The sequence below is a fragment of the Archocentrus centrarchus genome, chromosome 20, assembly GCF_007364275.1.
Source record: "Archocentrus centrarchus isolate MPI-CPG fArcCen1 chromosome 20, fArcCen1, whole genome shotgun sequence".
Classification (NCBI taxonomy): Eukaryota; Metazoa; Chordata; class Actinopteri; order Cichliformes; family Cichlidae; genus Archocentrus; species Archocentrus centrarchus.
In genome coordinates this window covers 11645749-11663583 of record NC_044365.1, presented here as the reverse complement: position 1 = coordinate 11663583, position 17835 = coordinate 11645749, and the positions used below count along the sequence as shown (strand labels likewise).

Genomic DNA, 17835 nt, shown 5'->3' with positions numbered 1-17835 from the left:
TATAGATTCCGCCCACGCGGTTACACACCTGCTGCGCCTCATCCTCGTCACTCACCTGTGGGCTGTTGGGCTGATTGAGGTGCCGGCTTTAAAAGACAGAAGCTTTCTTCAAGCTGACGCCAGATTGCCTCATTGCTAGCGGTAGTCATAGCGTGGCTCCTCAGACTCAGACTCAGACTCAGACTCAGACTCAGACTCAGACTCAGACTCAGACTCAGACTCAGACTCAGACTCAGACTCAGACTCAGACTCAGAGGAGTGAGAAAGCAAAGAGAGAGGAGGAGTGTGAGAAGATTCAGCCTCAGCCTCCTTTGCTGTGACAATAGACTACTTGGTGTTTTCTCAATAAATACAACAAAACCTTACCTCCATGCTTGTGTTCCGGTTTTTGGAGGGGCGTAACAGTTAACAATGGTGGTAAATCCCTGAAACAGCCTCTTTGCCTTGTTTAAAAATGTGTATGAATTAGTTTGGAGACCTTGGAACGGAAAGTTTAGTTGTATTTTTTTTTACTTAAAAAGTGCAGCAGTTACCAAGAAAACTACAAATTCATATAATGTGCCTCGCAAACAGTATATCGTTTACAGGAAGACTTTAAAAAGTTTTTTCTAGTACAAATTTGTCTCTGATCTATAGGACGGGCAGCAGGGGTGAGATATGAAGAGAGTGAACAAATAAACATAAAAAATAAGGGCAAATTAAAGCAGACGGGGTATTAAAGCAAATGAAACTGTATTACATCTGAACAGTATAAACACTTATGTTTAACCATATAAAAAAAAGGACACAAATAAAGGATGTGTATATATCACAGCAGGTGAAAAGGGCAAAAATAAACACAATTTGGAAAATACAACCTGAGACATTCAGCAGTGTATGAGAGGATTATTAGAGTAAAGAAAAGACAGAGTCGAAGGAATCATTTAGACAGTCTGGATAATATGCTTATTTGCTTTTTGTTTTGTTTTTTACAGTGTCAGGAAGACTGTTACTATTAGGGTTTCATGTTAAGTATGCAGCGAGAGATTGGAGGCAATTAGCTGAGCTAGCACAAACCATAAGAAATGTAAAAGAACTAGCCTGCTGTGAATTTAAAAATGTTTTACAAATTAACTATTGTTAACAAGAAGCGATATCATAAAATCTAGCTAGCTCTTCCCCTTCCAGTCTCTATGCAAGGCTAAAGGCTAAACTTACTGTTATGAGGCTCTACGACCATACTTAAAGGAGAACTATTATCCGTTTGCAGATAGATAGATAGGAGGACCTTAAACAAACAGCGCCTAAAATGCTTGTAGACAAAATCTAAATAAATATGTATTTTTTCTCTGTGAATTATATTCTATTGAATGAAAAAATGTAGCTGGTCTGCCTTATTAGTTTAAAGAGACAAAAGGTGGTCTTTCCGGAATCAGCAAGGAAGCAAAACCTGGAGCTACAAGAGTTGTAGCAATGTTTATAATAGAGCCAGATTAAGTGGCTAGCTGTATTCCAAATCAATATCCCAGAAGTTAAAGTGAGGATTATCTGTCATAAAAACTTATAAAGAAAAGTACTGGGTTAAAAAAAAAAGAGTAAACTTGGCGTGGGTGACTCAGATTAACAATAAACTAATGTACATCAACCAAATTAAATTAAATATCAGCTAAAAATCCAGAAAAAAAACCCCTGCACTACATAAAAGTTATAAATTGTCATTAAGTCATTAAATCATGTCACTGAGTGAAGTATTTGATCCCTGAGCAAAACATGACTTAGTACTTGATGAAGAAACCCTTGTTGGCAAGCAGAGTGGTAAGATTTTTCTTGTAGTTGGTCACCAGGTTTGCACATATCTCAGAAGGGATTTTGACCCACTCCTATTTATAGAAACTGTCTACATCCTTTATGTTTCTTGGCTGCTGTTTGGCAACTTGAACCTTCAGCTCCTTCCACAGATTTTCTATAGCAATGAGGTCTGGAGATTGGCTAGAACACTCCATGACTTTGATGTGCTTCTTCTTCAGCCACCCCTTTGTTGCCTTGGTGGTATGGTTTGGGTCACTGTCATGCTGGAAGACCCATCCATCCCATATTCAGTGTTCTGACTGAGGGAAGGAGGTTCTTGTTCAAGATTTTATGGTACATGGCCCCTTAATGCGATTAAATTGTCCTTTACCCTAAGCAGAAAAACAGCCCCACAGGGTCATGTTTCCACATCTGTGCTTCACTGTGGGGATGGTGTTTTTTGGGTCATTGTAAGTGGTTTCTATATTACTCGACCTGAGCACCCAAAGCATTCACACACATACATTCATCCAATCACTTTGTTGTATATCTAACTGGTTTCTATCTAGCCATTCACACACACTCACACTCCAATGGATGAATCTGGAGCAACTGGGTGTCTTGCCCAAGAATACTTTGGCATGCAGACTGGGGCAGCCAGGCTTTGAACCACCAGTCTTCCGATTAGTAGATTGGCTGCTCTATCGTCTGAGCCATAGCCACCCACCCTGGGTTCATTTGGTCATATTTGGTTCATTTGGTAAATAAAATGCTTGTAAAAAACTACTAGAAGATTAGAAAACATATCAATTTCTTTTAGATAAAATTATACTTGCCCTTTCCTGAGTGTACCTGACAGTGTTTTGCTTGGAGTAACAGTCATGGAAGCATTTAGAAGCACAGAAGTCAAGTAAGCATGTTTTCTTTTCTCCCTTTTCCCCAGTGCTGTGCTCTTTTAGAGACATATGAATATAAGTTGTCCACGAAGAAGAACTACATCAATCCCTTTGGTTTCTAATGTTCTTATTTTATAAAAGCACTAAAGAAGGATTCCTGGTTGGCTGGATTACTGATGTGCTGGCAGGACTGCTGGTGCTATGATGGTCCAAGCTCATTCCACATTCTGGTTTGGACCAAGGAGCTCCAAGTTGTGGCCATGGTTGTGTGACCCAGACTGAGAGGCTGATCAGTGTTCAAGGCCTAGATTCTGGAAAAAAGCCTTTAGCTGCAACCCTGTCAGATCTGGTCAGACCTGGAGGATCCACTTCCAGAGGGCTAAATCCAACCTGATCCCAGGCAAAAGCTTATTTCTAACTCAATGCAGCTTAGGTATGGCGACACAGTACCCAGGTGCTGTCTTGTTTTGTTCCCACTTTACCCCCCAACATGGCAGATACAATAAAAAAGATAGAAAACTTGCATATTTTTGTCAAAGCCCTTCCCTTTTCTCCTTTTACAGTCAGGAGTGAGTCCAGATGACTGGAATCCAGTGTGTCTCTGTCTCCACTTTTTTAGTGCCAACTGCAGCTTGCTGAAGGCAACATTGAGGTCATCGTTGACTATAATCTTCTCAAAGAGATGGCCATATTGAGTCTCCATCATCTGGGCTGTACACAGCATCTCCTGAAAGTCTTCCTCCTGAGAAAGGACAGAGACAAAAAAGAATGAAGTTAAAAACACCAAATATATACACGCACAGACCCTAAAAGTGACATTTCATGCAATCTATCTGCTGCAAAGACAAAACAACACTTGCCATAGTAAACAAGAAGGGAGATGAATTCACATACTGTAAACACAAACTGCAAAGCCTTGAACACACAAATAAACACAGCGGGCCAGACATGGTACCCACACATGAACCCTGGCACAGACCACGCACTGAAACCTCTCCATACAACAACTTGACCTCAAGGAATTTTCATTATTTCCTTCACCGAATACACATGGTCATCCAATTCACAAAGAAAACAAATTTCCTCAAAATAAGCCAAGGACAAAACATAACCATCATTTAACAAAAGACAGACATGTAAAACATACATCACTGCCAGTCTGGATTTTATATGCACACTGGGGAAATGACAGCTTGTGGACAGCGCTGAGCCCAGGCCGTATGAACTTTCTGCACAGCTCACCAAGTCTACTGGAGCTCACACTGAAGTAAAAACTGACAAAAATGGACGTGGTACAGGTTGGGTTTTCAGTCTGCAATTTTTTGTTTTTGAAGGCATATGTCTGGAAGCAATAATGATATAGTTCAGAGTTGTGGGTTCGGTCCTGGATCTGATTTGATTTGGTGTTGACGTCAAATTTGATCTTGGCGTTAACATTAGCAACTTTTGACTTAAATTAAGCTTGGATTCATGACCTTAAGCCCAAAATGAAAAATATTATGAAAAAGGTACACACTGGATCAAGGCTCAAGTATTGGGCAAAATAAACTTTTATAGATGCAACTGCTGTGTTACAACTTGTCACTTATCATCATACAGGGCAGAATTCAGCTTTAGTGTCAGCTCAGCTATAGCTGTTGAACTCCTTGAGATTAACAGTCAATCAATGTGTCTCACTTCAGAATTTATGTACACTTTTATTACTTGGGAAATGTTTGAATTTTGAAAGGGCAACTAAAATGATGATGGCAACTTCTGAGAATTAGCGTGAGTATTTTATATAACTATTTTATATAACTTTTCAAGACCCAGAGTTTGTCTAATAATATATTCTTTTACAGTGGAAAGGACAATTTTAAGCACACTAAACTTTTTGGGGGTTTATTGGAATATCTATATTCAGCATAAAACATGAATGTATACTCTTACAGGAGCTGCTTGTTCATAGAAATCCATACCATGAAGCTCCACACAGAGTTTTTATGCTGATGTTAATGACAGAGGTGGTCCGGACCTCTGCAGTGACCAAGTCGGCAGAGCCTTGGCAACTTTTATACAGCATTCAGTGACCTTGCTCTATAACTTTACATGGTCTGCCACTTTGTGGTTGAGTTGCTGTGGTTCTTAAATGCTTCCACTCTGCAATAATACCGCTTTCACTGGATCATGGAATATCTAGGAGGGAAGAATTTTCACAAACTGACTTGTTGCGGTTGTGGCATCCTGTTACAATACCACACTCAAATTCAATTAGCTTTTTAGAACGACCCATTCTTTCACAAATGTTTGTGAAGGCAGACTGCATGGCTAGGTGCTTGATTTTATACAGCTGTGGTAATGAGACTGAAAACACCTGAATTCAAAGATTAAGAGGTGTGCCAAACTACTTTTGTCCTTACAGTGTATATATATATATATATATATATATATATATATATATATATATATATATATATATATATATATATATTTATATATATATATATATATATATATATATATATATATATATATATATATATATATATATATATATAAATGCACTGCTCAAAAAAATAAAGGGAACACTCAAATAACACATCCTAGATCTGAATGAATGAAATATTCTCATTGAATACTTTGTTCTGTACAAAGTTGAATGTGAGGACAACAAAATCACACAAAAATCATCAATGGAAATCAAATTTACTAACCAATGGAGGTCTGGATTTGGAGTCACACACAACATTAAAGTGGAAAAACACACTACAGGGTGATCCAAAACAAGTCAAAATGAGGCTCAGTATTGTGTGTGGCCACCACGTGCCTTTGACTCCTGGCACTTGACTTTAGTAACTCATACACCTCTTATAACTCTTAGTCTCTTATCATAAGGAATGTCTCAGGAAATGTATTTTTAAGTGTCTCATTTTTTTTCTTTTAGTCCACAGTTCAAAAGCTGGGAATGGGGTATACGCCTGTAAGGTAAGGGTTTGATGTTAGGGGTGAGGAGTAGAAGGGTTGGGGGTAAGGGGAACAATAATATAAAAGATACGGTGCACGCTGTACGCTGACTGTGTTTACTGTGGTATGTAGGGTGGCCCAGGGATGGATATGTGAAGACCATGTTCGGATGCCTCTGCCTGGTGGACTGCCTCAGATGGTGGACCTCATGCTGTAGTTCAGGACTGGATAGTGGCTCAGGATCAGGCGCTGGTGAAGCAGGATCTGTGATATCCTCTTCTTGATGAAGGAGTTGGCTTTCCTTCAAACTGTCGTCCTGTTCACTGTCAGAGTTTTCCTCTTCTATAGCAGTGTCTTTTCTTTGGTCTAGTTGATTGTAATTTTGACCCGATTGACGTGTCTGACTTGGGACAGGCCTGTTTTGTGATTCACTCCAACCTTGTTGATCTGGATGCTGACTCCCGACTTGTGCTTGCCTGGGCACCCGAAACCAGTAGAGAGGCACATCATCTTCAGAGTCACTTGCCTCAGAACTTAATATTAGTGTAGGAGTCTTTGATTGTTCTGTCTGTTTCTGTTCCTCTTTCATGTTTGTGAGGCTGGATTTTAGGCTATATCTACTGGTAGGTCATTCACTTGTAATAGCAGGTTTCTATGCAGAGTATAACTGGGACAACTTCCAGTCTCTGGGCTTACTTTGTAGACCGGGTTCTCTCCAACATGCTCTCTCACAATATAGACCATCTGTTCCCAGTAGGGTCTTAGTTTACCAGATCCTCCTTTCACTGAGATTACGTACGAGTACTCTGTCTCTGGGCTGCAAGGTTACTGCTTTGCATTTCTTGTCATAGTTTGTTTTTCCCCTGGAACTTGACAGTTGACTGTTTGCACGTGCTATTCTGTAAGCCTCTGTCATTTTTCCCACCCATTTCTTGGCATATCCTTGTGGTGTCTCTCACCTCCATCTCCTGTCATAAAGCCAAAGAGAAAATCTATTGGGATACAGGGTGTCTGTGATACAACAGGTAATATGGGGAAAAGCCTGTAGCCTCGTGCCTTCTGCAGTTATAGGCATGGATGATATGGGGAAGGTGGTCTTTCCAGTTATGCCTTTCTTTCTCTCATAGCATGTGGCGCATTTTCAACAATATTTGGTTTAGTCTTTCAGCAGTGTTGCATTTTGGGTGATAGGGAGACATTCAGGACTGACCCACACCTGCCAGCTGTCTGAGAGGGTATGAGGGGAAACTTGGACTGGTGATGATGGAAAAAGTGGTGGGGGTTTACAGCTTTAAGTTCCATTAGACTAGCCACCATGTTGGTCAAAGTCTTTTCTTGGGCAGTGAGTTATTTGATTGTTTGAGAGGCTTGCTGTTCCTTAGCTTTCATTTCTTCATTTTCATCTGCTACACTTTGAGCATGTATCGCCTTTTGGCGGGATGTCTGACCTAATCTCCGCTGATGTTCATTCTCATCACTAATTATTTTTGTGACTTTGCTAAGGATCTCAACTGTGACATTACTATTCAGGGTGAGGGGTCTTAGTCAGTCTCTGTCTCATGTCAGCATACTTAACTCCCAGGCCTTGGTAGATTGTGTGAAAGAACACTTCCTGAATGTCTGCATTGGCCTGTCTTGACTGGAAGGTTAGCTTTTGTTTGAGTCCAATTATCCGATACAAAAATTGCTGGGGTGATTCTTGCTCACTTTTTCTAGCACACATTAACTCTTGAAACATCTCAGTTGTCACCTTTTCTCCAAGGTGGGACCTGAGGAAGCCTTGGAGTTCAGGGAGAGACAATTCAACTTTGAGCATGAGCATGTCCCTGAAGGTGCCAGGTTCGACGATTACAAGTACACCCCTGACAATTTCTGCTTCGGTAACTCCTTCTTTTAGCCCCTCATTGATTTGCTTTGTAAGGCTATTATAGCTGATTTCAGAACTATTGTCTCCTATTTGTCCTCCAAACACTTTGAATTCTCTACGTGGAGGGTACCTGGGCTGAGGTGTGAGCGGCTGAGGGAGCAAGAGTGGCTTTGACGACTGGCCATTACAGCTAGTCAGGGAACTGTTGCTTTTTACTGTTTCAGTCTCTCCCATCCATCCATCCATCCATTCGCTTCCACTTATCCTGGTCAGGGTCGCGGGGGGGCTGGAGCCTATCCCAGCTGTCATAGGGCGAGAGGCAGGGTACACCCTGAACAGGTCGCCAGCCTGTCACAGGTCCAACACAGAGAGACGAACAACCTTTCACACTCACATTCACACCTATGGGCAATTTAGAATAGCCAATTAACCTAACCCCAGTAAGTGCATGTCTCTGGAATGTGGGAGGAAACCGGAGTACCTGGAGGAAACCCACGCAAGCACGGGGAGAACATGCAAACTCCACACAGAGAGAGGGAGAGGCCTGGGCCAAGGTGGAATCGAACCCAGGCCTTCCAGATGGTATTCTATCTGTGAGGCAACAGTGCTAACCACTGCGCCACCGTGCTTTTTACTGTTTCAGTCTCTCCCCTAGGTCCTCATACACTTTCTTCAAGTCCTCTATCGACTTTGTCTCTGTACTTACATTTTCATAGATGTCTGTTTGGTTTTCATGGGGGTTGGTGGTTCTGGTGGAAAATTGGATGGATAGGGACTAGGTATGTTTGGCAGTGTAGCTCTGGAGGGATTGCCTACTGTTCTGACTTGAATGGCTTGGCTGATTAAGTCATTCAATGACTGCAAGTCCTAGGAGAGTCTCTGACTGGATGTAGGAGGCGAGAGAGTCCATGCAGCTCTCGATATCATCCTGGCCGAAAGGTGTTGTGTCTTGACTGTCCGCAGCTAGGCTCTTTGCTAGCTCAAAAAGTTGGGTGTCTGAGAGTGTGAACAAGGGCCCCTTAATGCTCCATGCGAGTTCCTTCCGTGCGGTTGACATGTTTGTTTTCTGTGGTTTAGCTCTGCAGTGAATACAGTACGTTGTCCTTCCTTTGCAGCCGTGCAGCTCTCCGATGAGGCAAAGATCCTTCTCACCTTGATCTTCCTCCATGGACGCTCACTGGCTTGCTTGGCTGAAGTAACGCCTAGGTTGCAGCTGTGAATTGAATTGAAGTGAACTTAAGTGAATTGAATTGGTCCTGTTATCACTGGATCCCTCTAAGACTGAACAGGAGGGATCATGGACAAGCCCCCACAGTTTGTTGCATTTCCCGGCTGACACAGGGACTCCAGTAACAAGAATGTCTGTAAAATAAATGTAGAGTGGAAAAGTAAGAAACACACCAACACTCTTCTTTCTCCAGACTGCATATAAACGTGAGCAGGAAGTTGCACCGCTTTATGCAGCAGGAACTGAGAGATGCACAAAGGTTCCACACAGTGTTAATTTCGTTGACGAAATATTTTTGTCATAGTTTTCGTCAACGACCCTTTTTTTATGATGAAAATGAGACAATAACTAAATAAAAACTACCTAAAAGGATAAAAAGGATGACAAAATTAATTGACACTTTCCATAAGAAATGAAACCAAGACTAAAATGCCAGGCAGCGACGACATCCAATCAGAACTTATTTAATTTTGTGACATGGTAGGACAAGTTAGGAAAACATCCAATCAAAAGCACAGTTGCACAAATTTGCTCTAAGCCCGGGAAGACCAAACTAGCCTGTGATTTGTCTTTACTTCCCAAGAGAAGAGCTGATGTATGGACACATTTGTCCTTTGACGTTGTGACAAACAAAACGATGTGTAAACCATGTGGGGCGACTATTGGGTAAAAACTAGGGATGCAATATTCAGTATCGGTATCGGTCCGATCCTGGCTTAAATTACTGGATCAGATATCGGAAAGAAAAGAACAATGCAATCCGATCCGACCCATATTAGCTGCATTACAGTTCTCTGTCGTAGTCTTCTTCTTGTGGGTCTGCGGTTGAACAAACCAGCTTAGAGATGCATTACCACCACCTACTGGAATGGAGTGGGGGATCAGGAGTTAGAAAAAAAACCCTCTTCAGATTCTATAAAGTTCTCCGTCGCTGTGACGGATTCCCTTTGACATTGAGCGATCACCGCTGACATATTTTTCCACACCCTCACCGCTCTCTGCATGTTTGTGTGTTGTACTGGCTGTGCTGAGAATTTCAGCTTTTATTTTTTTTCTCTACTGCTAGCGGACATACTGCTAGTGAGCACAGCTATTAGCACTGGTGACCGTCCTGTACCGGAAGGACCTCTTCCCCGTCAAAATATTTTTGATACTTTAATCCCTGATTAGTGACTAAATGTAGACCTGTAGTAGAAACGTATTTAGGAGAATGCTTGTGAATATAAAGCATTAGAAGATTATGCTCATGCAGCCCCTAGATTTAACATAAACACTGATAACACAACAACAGCAATCAGCTTTTTTACATGCAGTCTGTCTGCACAAGCGCAAAGAGGTGGAGCCAATGAGCTCAGATGGAGTGGACTAAATGTTTTTCTAGCATCCAGATGAAGCTTTTCCCTCTGTACTGGGAAACAGCTGGAGGTCCTTCATCAATCAGCTGATCAGTAAGTGAAAAAAGAGAACTTTGTAGCTTTTTGATCCACCCTGTTTGTTTCACACAGGGAAAAACTGCAGTACGGAAGTTAAGATATGCAGATGAACTGTTAATAGGAAAAAAGTATTTCTTATCCAGTTACTCGGGTAATCGATGGAATAATCGATAGAATACTCAATTGCTAAAATAATCAATAGTTGCAGCCCTAATGAAATTTGCAACATACCAAGCCAGTGCATCACCTTCTCACATAGGAGCAACAGGATTCAGGTGACAGAGCGATTGTTGGAAGTAAAGTTTATTTATTTAGTGCTTTACACAGACAAAAAGTCACAAAGTGCTATACAATAATGAAAACACAATATAAAAAAAAACAAAAAAACAGATAAAACGCCATGTTAAAACATAGCATTACCATATTAAAATAAAAATAATAAAAATAAAGTCAACAGAAAGTCTGGTTAAACAGAAAACTTTTCAGCTGTTTTTTAAAAGTCGCCACAGTGTCAGCTAAATGGAGATGGAGTGGTAAACAGTACCAGAGCTTTGGTGCCACTGCCTGAAAAGCTCTGCCCCCCTGGTGCTTAGTCTTGTAAGTGGGACAACTAAAAAAGTTTGATTTTGTTGTGTGAGAGACTGTTGTCTTATGTAAAATTGATCCAGGCATTTAAAAACTATTTTTAAAAATAATAATACAAAAAAGATCGGATTTGTATCGTATCGGCGATATCCAAATGTAAAATATCGGACATAAAAAAGTGGTATCCTGCCATCCCTAGTAAAAATGCCGGCAAACCAGTCATCCAGATCTCCAAGCAAAGGTAAGCATTTTAATGCCATGCAAGGTAAAGTGTTTTTCCCAGTTTAGCGCTTGTGTTTAGAGAAAATCACCACACCGCGGTAGATTAGCCTTTCCTAATCTTAGTCTTGAACACTGCCCTGTACCTTTCAGAGCTTGACCTGTTGTGAAACGCTCGTATTATCTCAGTAAGGTGGTGTTAATGATCAGTTGTGTGGGAAGCAGGTGAAACACTGATGTTAGTATTATTAATAATATTCCATAACTTTTAATAAATGTTTAATTTTGTGTATGTGTGTATAATGACTAATTCAAGGGAACTGAAGAAAAAGCATTTACATTTTACACCCTTTATATTTTAGTTGACTAAATCGACTGTAGATTTAGTCGACTATATTCTTAGGATAATTAGATTAAAACTAAAACTATTCAGATGGCTAAATTATGACTAAAATTAAATTACATTTTTGTCAAAAGACTATGACTAATACTAAATCAAAATTTGCTGTCAAAATTAACACTGGTTCCACCTCTTCAGAATATTATTTAAAAAGGACTACTTATGGAAAATAAACAATCATAAACCCGATATTCATGGTTATAAAGGAACACTTATTAAGTGACACTAAAATTGTAACCACATTGGTTACATCATATAGATGGACCACATAAACACACTTTTGCACTCAAAATAAGTTTAAGGACACAAGAAGTGCACAATGTGATACACAAATACATAAGCTTACATTAACTTTGCTGCCATTTTTTTAACCTTTGAAAGAAAATGATATATGAGCAGTACTGTTAGCAACAGGGGCAACTGACAACACACTGCAAAATGTATTCTGTTGTGTTTGTTTGATTGTTTTGTTGTTTGTTTTATAAACAGCACTAAAAAATTCAGATTTTGGTTACTAAGCATAGATAGAAGGACTGTTAAGAATAAACACCGCAGCAGAAATTGTGTTAAATGACTGTTAGGTATTTTACTATCAGGCTGGGGCAACATGACAACTTTAAAAAAAAAAAGGAACAAAAAATCCTCCAAAAAACAATACCCCCCCCCCCCCCCCCCCTTCCTTTTTGGGTTTTGAAAGGGGGTGTATGTTCCTAGATTCTCTTTATAATTTTTTGATTTCTTGGTGCTTATGAGATTTTCTGATGGCTGTGTTAATTCTCTGTTGTATTTCTGGTGTCTCTAGTTTAGGTATAGAGGACATTTGGTCTGAACTTCTTTTGTAATCCCTTCCTGTTCCCCACTCTGCTCCCCATGTTTGTCTGTGTTCTGTCTCCAGGGTTTCTGGTTCCCCTGTTTAGCTACATCAAGTTCAGATGTTCTAGTCTCTCGTGCTTTGTTTTGAGTTTAAATTCCCTAGTCTCGTTATTCCTCATTTGTTCCAGCTGTGCTTCCCATCTTTTTCCCTTGGCCTCATTACCTTGTGCATATATTGTCTGAGTCTTCTGTTGTCCTTTGCTGCATCCTCCACCCATAGCTGTGTATTCCCCTGCCTTGTGTTCTCCCTGGATTTCTGTACCTTTCCTAGTTCCTGCACTGCAGAAGTTACTTGAGTTACTTCTCATCTCCTGAGTTTTGAACATTGGGTCCTACTCTACTTGAATAACAGTGAGACGGACACGCACAATCCAAAAAAGTGAAGGCTGGGTGCCGGGCCAAAAACACGCAGACAAGAAAAAAAAGGGGTCTGCACACCAGCAACATTTTGGGCAACTTTAGCCCAAAACATTACTCTCTTTAAAGGTTTTTGTGTTAAATACTTTTATTATTCAGGAGCCTTGCTGGTGTGTGGACCCCATTTTTCTTCCTACTTTACTTGACACACTGAGGTTCCCATGACTGATTTGTTGTGTGTAAACAGGGTATTGTCAAATAGACTTGACAATGTGGCAAACTGTCCTCTTCATTGTGTGGATTGTGTTAAAAACGAACTCAAAATGAGAGCAATTATAACCAATGGGCAAATTTAAGATTTTACTCTACTTAACAGTGGTGCAGTTAAGCAGCTAGTAACTAGAGGTTAGTGTTGGGTTTTCCTGTCTAATTTGATATGTGGCACAGGTAGGTTAGTGAGACTTCCCCCCCAAAATTATACATCTTTTATCAAAAAGATAAAAATATATCAGGAAGCTGCATAAAATATTTGCCTGCTAACGTGGAGGCTTCCACAGAGGTTCTTAAGGGCATGTAGAGTTTTCCAGGTCAATATGCAAATCAGCTGTGCAGTGTAAAGAATAAAACCACATGCTAACCATGAAGAACAGCAAAATAATATATTTTTATCAGGCTGGGAGTAAATACTGCCTACCAGGGGCTCCTGTATTCATAGATGGAGCATTCTGAAAGAGCCCAGGTATCGCTCTGTGGTGGCCCTTGGAGACATTCTGGTTTCAGCTGTGTGGGTCCTGGCTGATTCTGCCCTCAGTGCAACAGTAAGGCTAAAGTGGCTGCACTGATTTAGCTTTGTTTTTACTGGGAACACTGAGCTTAGATTTTAGGACAGATATGGGTTTTATAGTGAACCTCTTTGCCAAACAGACAATTATAAATATGCACAGATGCACATTCATGCTCAGAAACTCACACACACATGCCTGTAGGATCAAGCTCATTGTGCACATATGATGTGTACGCACATAATCACAGCCTCATAAAAGTTTCAAACTCCTAAATGGCTCAGTTTTTAGAGACGCTTCTTCCAGCCAGCAGTTACTTCAGAATGTTTCTGGTGGTTTTCCGCTTCATAATGGATTAGCTGCGCAGCTAAATATAAACACTCAGTTGCTGTGACAGTCAGCAAAGCCCTGTCTGCTTTTTCTGCCCAGCTGTCTAGCATGTATCTACCTTCCAAATACCAGCCCACACGCCATCTTACGCTCTGTTGTCATTGGTGCGGAAGATGTGATTGGTTTATCAGCCTGTGTCTTGGAGGATGGCAGGAGGAGCTGTAATGACAGCACAGGGAAGGTAGAAGATTTGTGGGCCTACAGCGGAATCTGTTCCACTGTGGGACTGAAGCCCCCACAGGACTTTCACTGTTGGATGGGCACTTGCAGATAACCACTGTATCCATGCCAGAAATACAACCCCCCTGACCTGTCCTAAACAAACCTGGGAAACTGTGTGCTGGTTTGTCTGAATCTAGGCGTCTGCCTCCAGGTAAAGGATATTAATCACAGCAGGAAGCCGTTCAAGGGACAGCAAGCTGGATGGAGAGATAGAACGAGACTCAGAGACCATAATAATAATGGATTGATTTAGGATGAAATGAAAGGGGTGGAGAAAGTAAATGGAAACCTTGGTAGGGAGGAGTGAGTAGGTACTGTTTGGCACAGAATGCTGGGTCACTCTCCTCAGAGGGCAGTTTGAGCTGATGCCTCTTCTGGAGGACCAAACTCAAAAAGAAGCACACACACAGGACTCATTTATCCCCATTAGGTTGCTTAACATCTACATGAAATGATGCAGCATCCTGTGCCTGTTTAAGTACTTTGTCCCAGCATAGATAAATTGCACTTTTTTGGCACCATATGAGAAGACTCACAGTTTGACTGTGTGACTCCTTGTTACATATTTCAATTGATTCTTTCTTTTCGAATTGTAATTATTATATTTGTTCTCTTTATTATATTTGTTGATTTTACAGAGTGCTTTTGAAAATGTCTCCTTATGGGACTATGAATCTCTTTAGCACTTCAGTGGCACAAAGCAGCACTTGTCAGTGTTGGGTATCCTCTTTTAAAACCACCACATCGACCGCGTCCTCAGCAGGACACCTGCTTCATTGTTCCAATAAAACCCACCTGTCTTTGCTATTTAAATTAGTGTCGACATGCAAACAGGTTTCTTCAAATCACTTTGAAATTCCTGTGGTTGTTTTAGATTGGGTGCCAGTTTCTGCACTAACCACATTACAGCTGGAATTTCGCATTACATCAGATTGTTTTGCTTGTTTCTACGTCACAATTTCAGCCAGCTCAACTGAAACAATGAGACGACTGTTCCTCGGCCTTTATCATTAAAGCAGACCTGTCTCTTGCGAAGAAAAATACAGCTGGCGGTGGACTGAAAATGTCTGAGACGACTTGCGCAACAATAGCTTCCCTTTCTTTAATACCAAATGTGAGATAGCTTAGGTTCTGTCAGCGTGCACGAACATTTACACAGAAACTTTGTTTGATACTTGGCTGAAATTTAGGCCCCTGTCACACAGTTTTATTGAGGTATATTTGTATTACTTGAGAGAATAACAAAAGCTAATAAAGGGACATTGAGTAATAATAGCGACTGCAATGGACTGTTCACGATCAGATTGCTTCTGACAACTAAAGCTTATTGTTCTCAGGACCCCAGCTGGGCCATAAGGAACAGACTGAGACAAAATTATGTTTGTCTATGAATAATATAAGCTGACACTGTGCCTGCATCAAGGATTTACAAGCTGATCTTCAACCATAAATTAGCTGCATGTTCTAGCTGAAAGTGTATTGTACAATAGCATCAACTATGGATGGATTAAATACATTGGGTCATGTTGCACATTGTATGGATGTGACTTGATTCATGATCAGCTGTGGGCATGTGTGTTTTAACCTATTTAAACAGAGTGATTAGTGACTGGTCGCATTTGAGGAGGTTTTGGTTGGATACAGGTAAAACAATCCACGTGGAGATGAAATCCCAAAACCACTGGCTAGCGACTAATGACGATTTATCTTTTTTATTAGTTTTTCAAAGATTTTCTACAGTCCTACACAATAACCCCCTAGGCTTGGATATCTGCTGGCTATACCAGAAGCCCTGGAATATTGAAAGTTGTGCCCTAAGGCAAAGTCATGAGACTGCATCACTGCAGATTGCATGTGTGTAACTGGTAGTTCATCATACTCTCACTGTCAGAGACCGCTTATTTTCAGGCCACTTCAGATTGAGTCTGACTATTACCAGGTCTTTTATTTTTGTGGGGGTGGAGAAATGAATTTATGCCAATTGGTGATTTCTCTGTGGTCCTCTCTGGTTTAGGTCAAAAGTTGGCATCTTCTTCGCTGTGCCACATGTGGACAGTTCCAATTTCCTGTCATTTACTGTTGCCTATAGTAACAGATACTAGTGAATCTTTGGAGCTTCATCTTCTTTAAAGTGTACCTGAAGTGTACCAAGCATGATTAAATTTACTTACAGCACAATAAAGTGTTTACTGCCAGTATATATATACTCAAACACAGAAAATAAAAAAAGTGACGCTCCAGCTGCATGAAGCGTCACACTTCTGCAAACTCCAGTTCACATCTCCACTGTTCCCATCAGTCAGTCTCCATCTCTCTGCTAACCCTTTTTTCTTCTCCCATCACTCCTTATGTTTCTCATCTCCCAGCATCCCATCAGGCTGACCCGGGCAGTTTGCTTAACACTGCCCACGGTGAGTGAGACGCGAGCAAGAAAACCCTGAGCTGATGCTGCTGTGAAAACCATCATTCGCATTCACACCCCCATCGCCTCTGAACCCCGCCAGCCCTCCCCCACACAAACCTGTCAACTTCACAGCGGCACTGAACACCAGCTAATTGGTTTCATCTGTCTCTCTGCTGGGATAAAGGTGTATAAGGGATGACCTCATCACACTCTCACTCACACACGAACTGTACACACAACATTTCTCTTATTTCTTAATTCTCTTACTGTAAAGCCTTTTGTTTTCTGCAGTATAACACCATCTCATCTCAAGCTGACTGACTATTACCATGTACAAAAGTCAACATCTTGAGTCATCTTCATCTTCTTTGTTTACACTTTTGACCACAAAAACCACATTCAGATACATTGAGACATCCATTCCATTTATGCTTGCATATCTCTAATATCCATCTTGTTTCAATTAATGGACACCTCAGTCTAATCTGAATAGCAATTAGAAATTTTATCCAATTTGGGATAACCAACTTGAGCACTAGATGACTTTTAGACACTCAAAATTATATCTACACTGCTTTCCAGTGATTGCCTAAATTAAAGGTGAAGATACTCAATCTGAGTAGTTTTATTTGAGCAGCAGGTGGGCTGCGTGATTAATATGGTCATCTCAGCCAAGACAGCTCAAAGGTTACTGCCAATCAGAAGAAAGTTCACTTAAAGGGAGGGTGAACAAAGCTAAAAAAAGCTTGTTTCGGACAGAGAATGAACTGAGGGGTTTCACCAAAGTGAAACAGTTCAGGATTACTTTGAAATGAAGCTCATGTGTAATTTCAATAAGGAAGTTCTATAGTCACTCATCTGACTGCTTTCCAGGTGTTCGGCTACTCATTTCTTTGCATCGCTCCCATTTTCCCACGCTGTCAGACTTGATGCTGACATCATTTTCTTGCCTGCCTTCTCTGATCTCCAATCAGCCTCCATTCTGCGTGCTTTAAATCTCAGTGCTCTTCTGTCGTTCTACCTCTCAGACTCTTAAGGTCTAAGGTTTAAGTTAGTGAGGATTATTTGTCATTATTTGTGACCTCACCTCAGTACTGTACATTCTGGTCAGGTTTAAAGGACCCACTACTCAAGCTACAAAGCCTACATGATGACATTAATGAAAAAATATATTATTGCATGGCCACAAATTAGTAATGTGTAACCACAAGATACAAAATCTGTTGTTAATTGAGAGTATTTAGTTAACCCCATCAGCCTATTATTCCGCGTGAAGGACAGATAAATCTGACAAATATTTGAGTGGATGCTTTGAATAATTACCAACTGTGCATGACTTGTCAGTGTGCTGTGGGCTTCCAAATTAAATCAAGAAATCGTTTCACTCAACATCTAGTTTTGATGACATTACAAAAACAGGAAAAAGAAAAAAACATTGATCAGGTTTCTTTCTTGAAAATAAAAGCACT

The 17835-nt window shown here is 40.6% G+C and overlaps 1 pseudogene; it reads right to left on the bottom strand.

Moving 5' to 3' along the window:
- Positions 1 to 3171: 3171 nt before the first annotated feature.
- The window catches only part of LOC115799911 (MAGUK p55 subfamily member 7-like), a 114654-nt pseudogene continuing 99990 nt past the window's right edge, over positions 3172 to 17835 (bottom strand).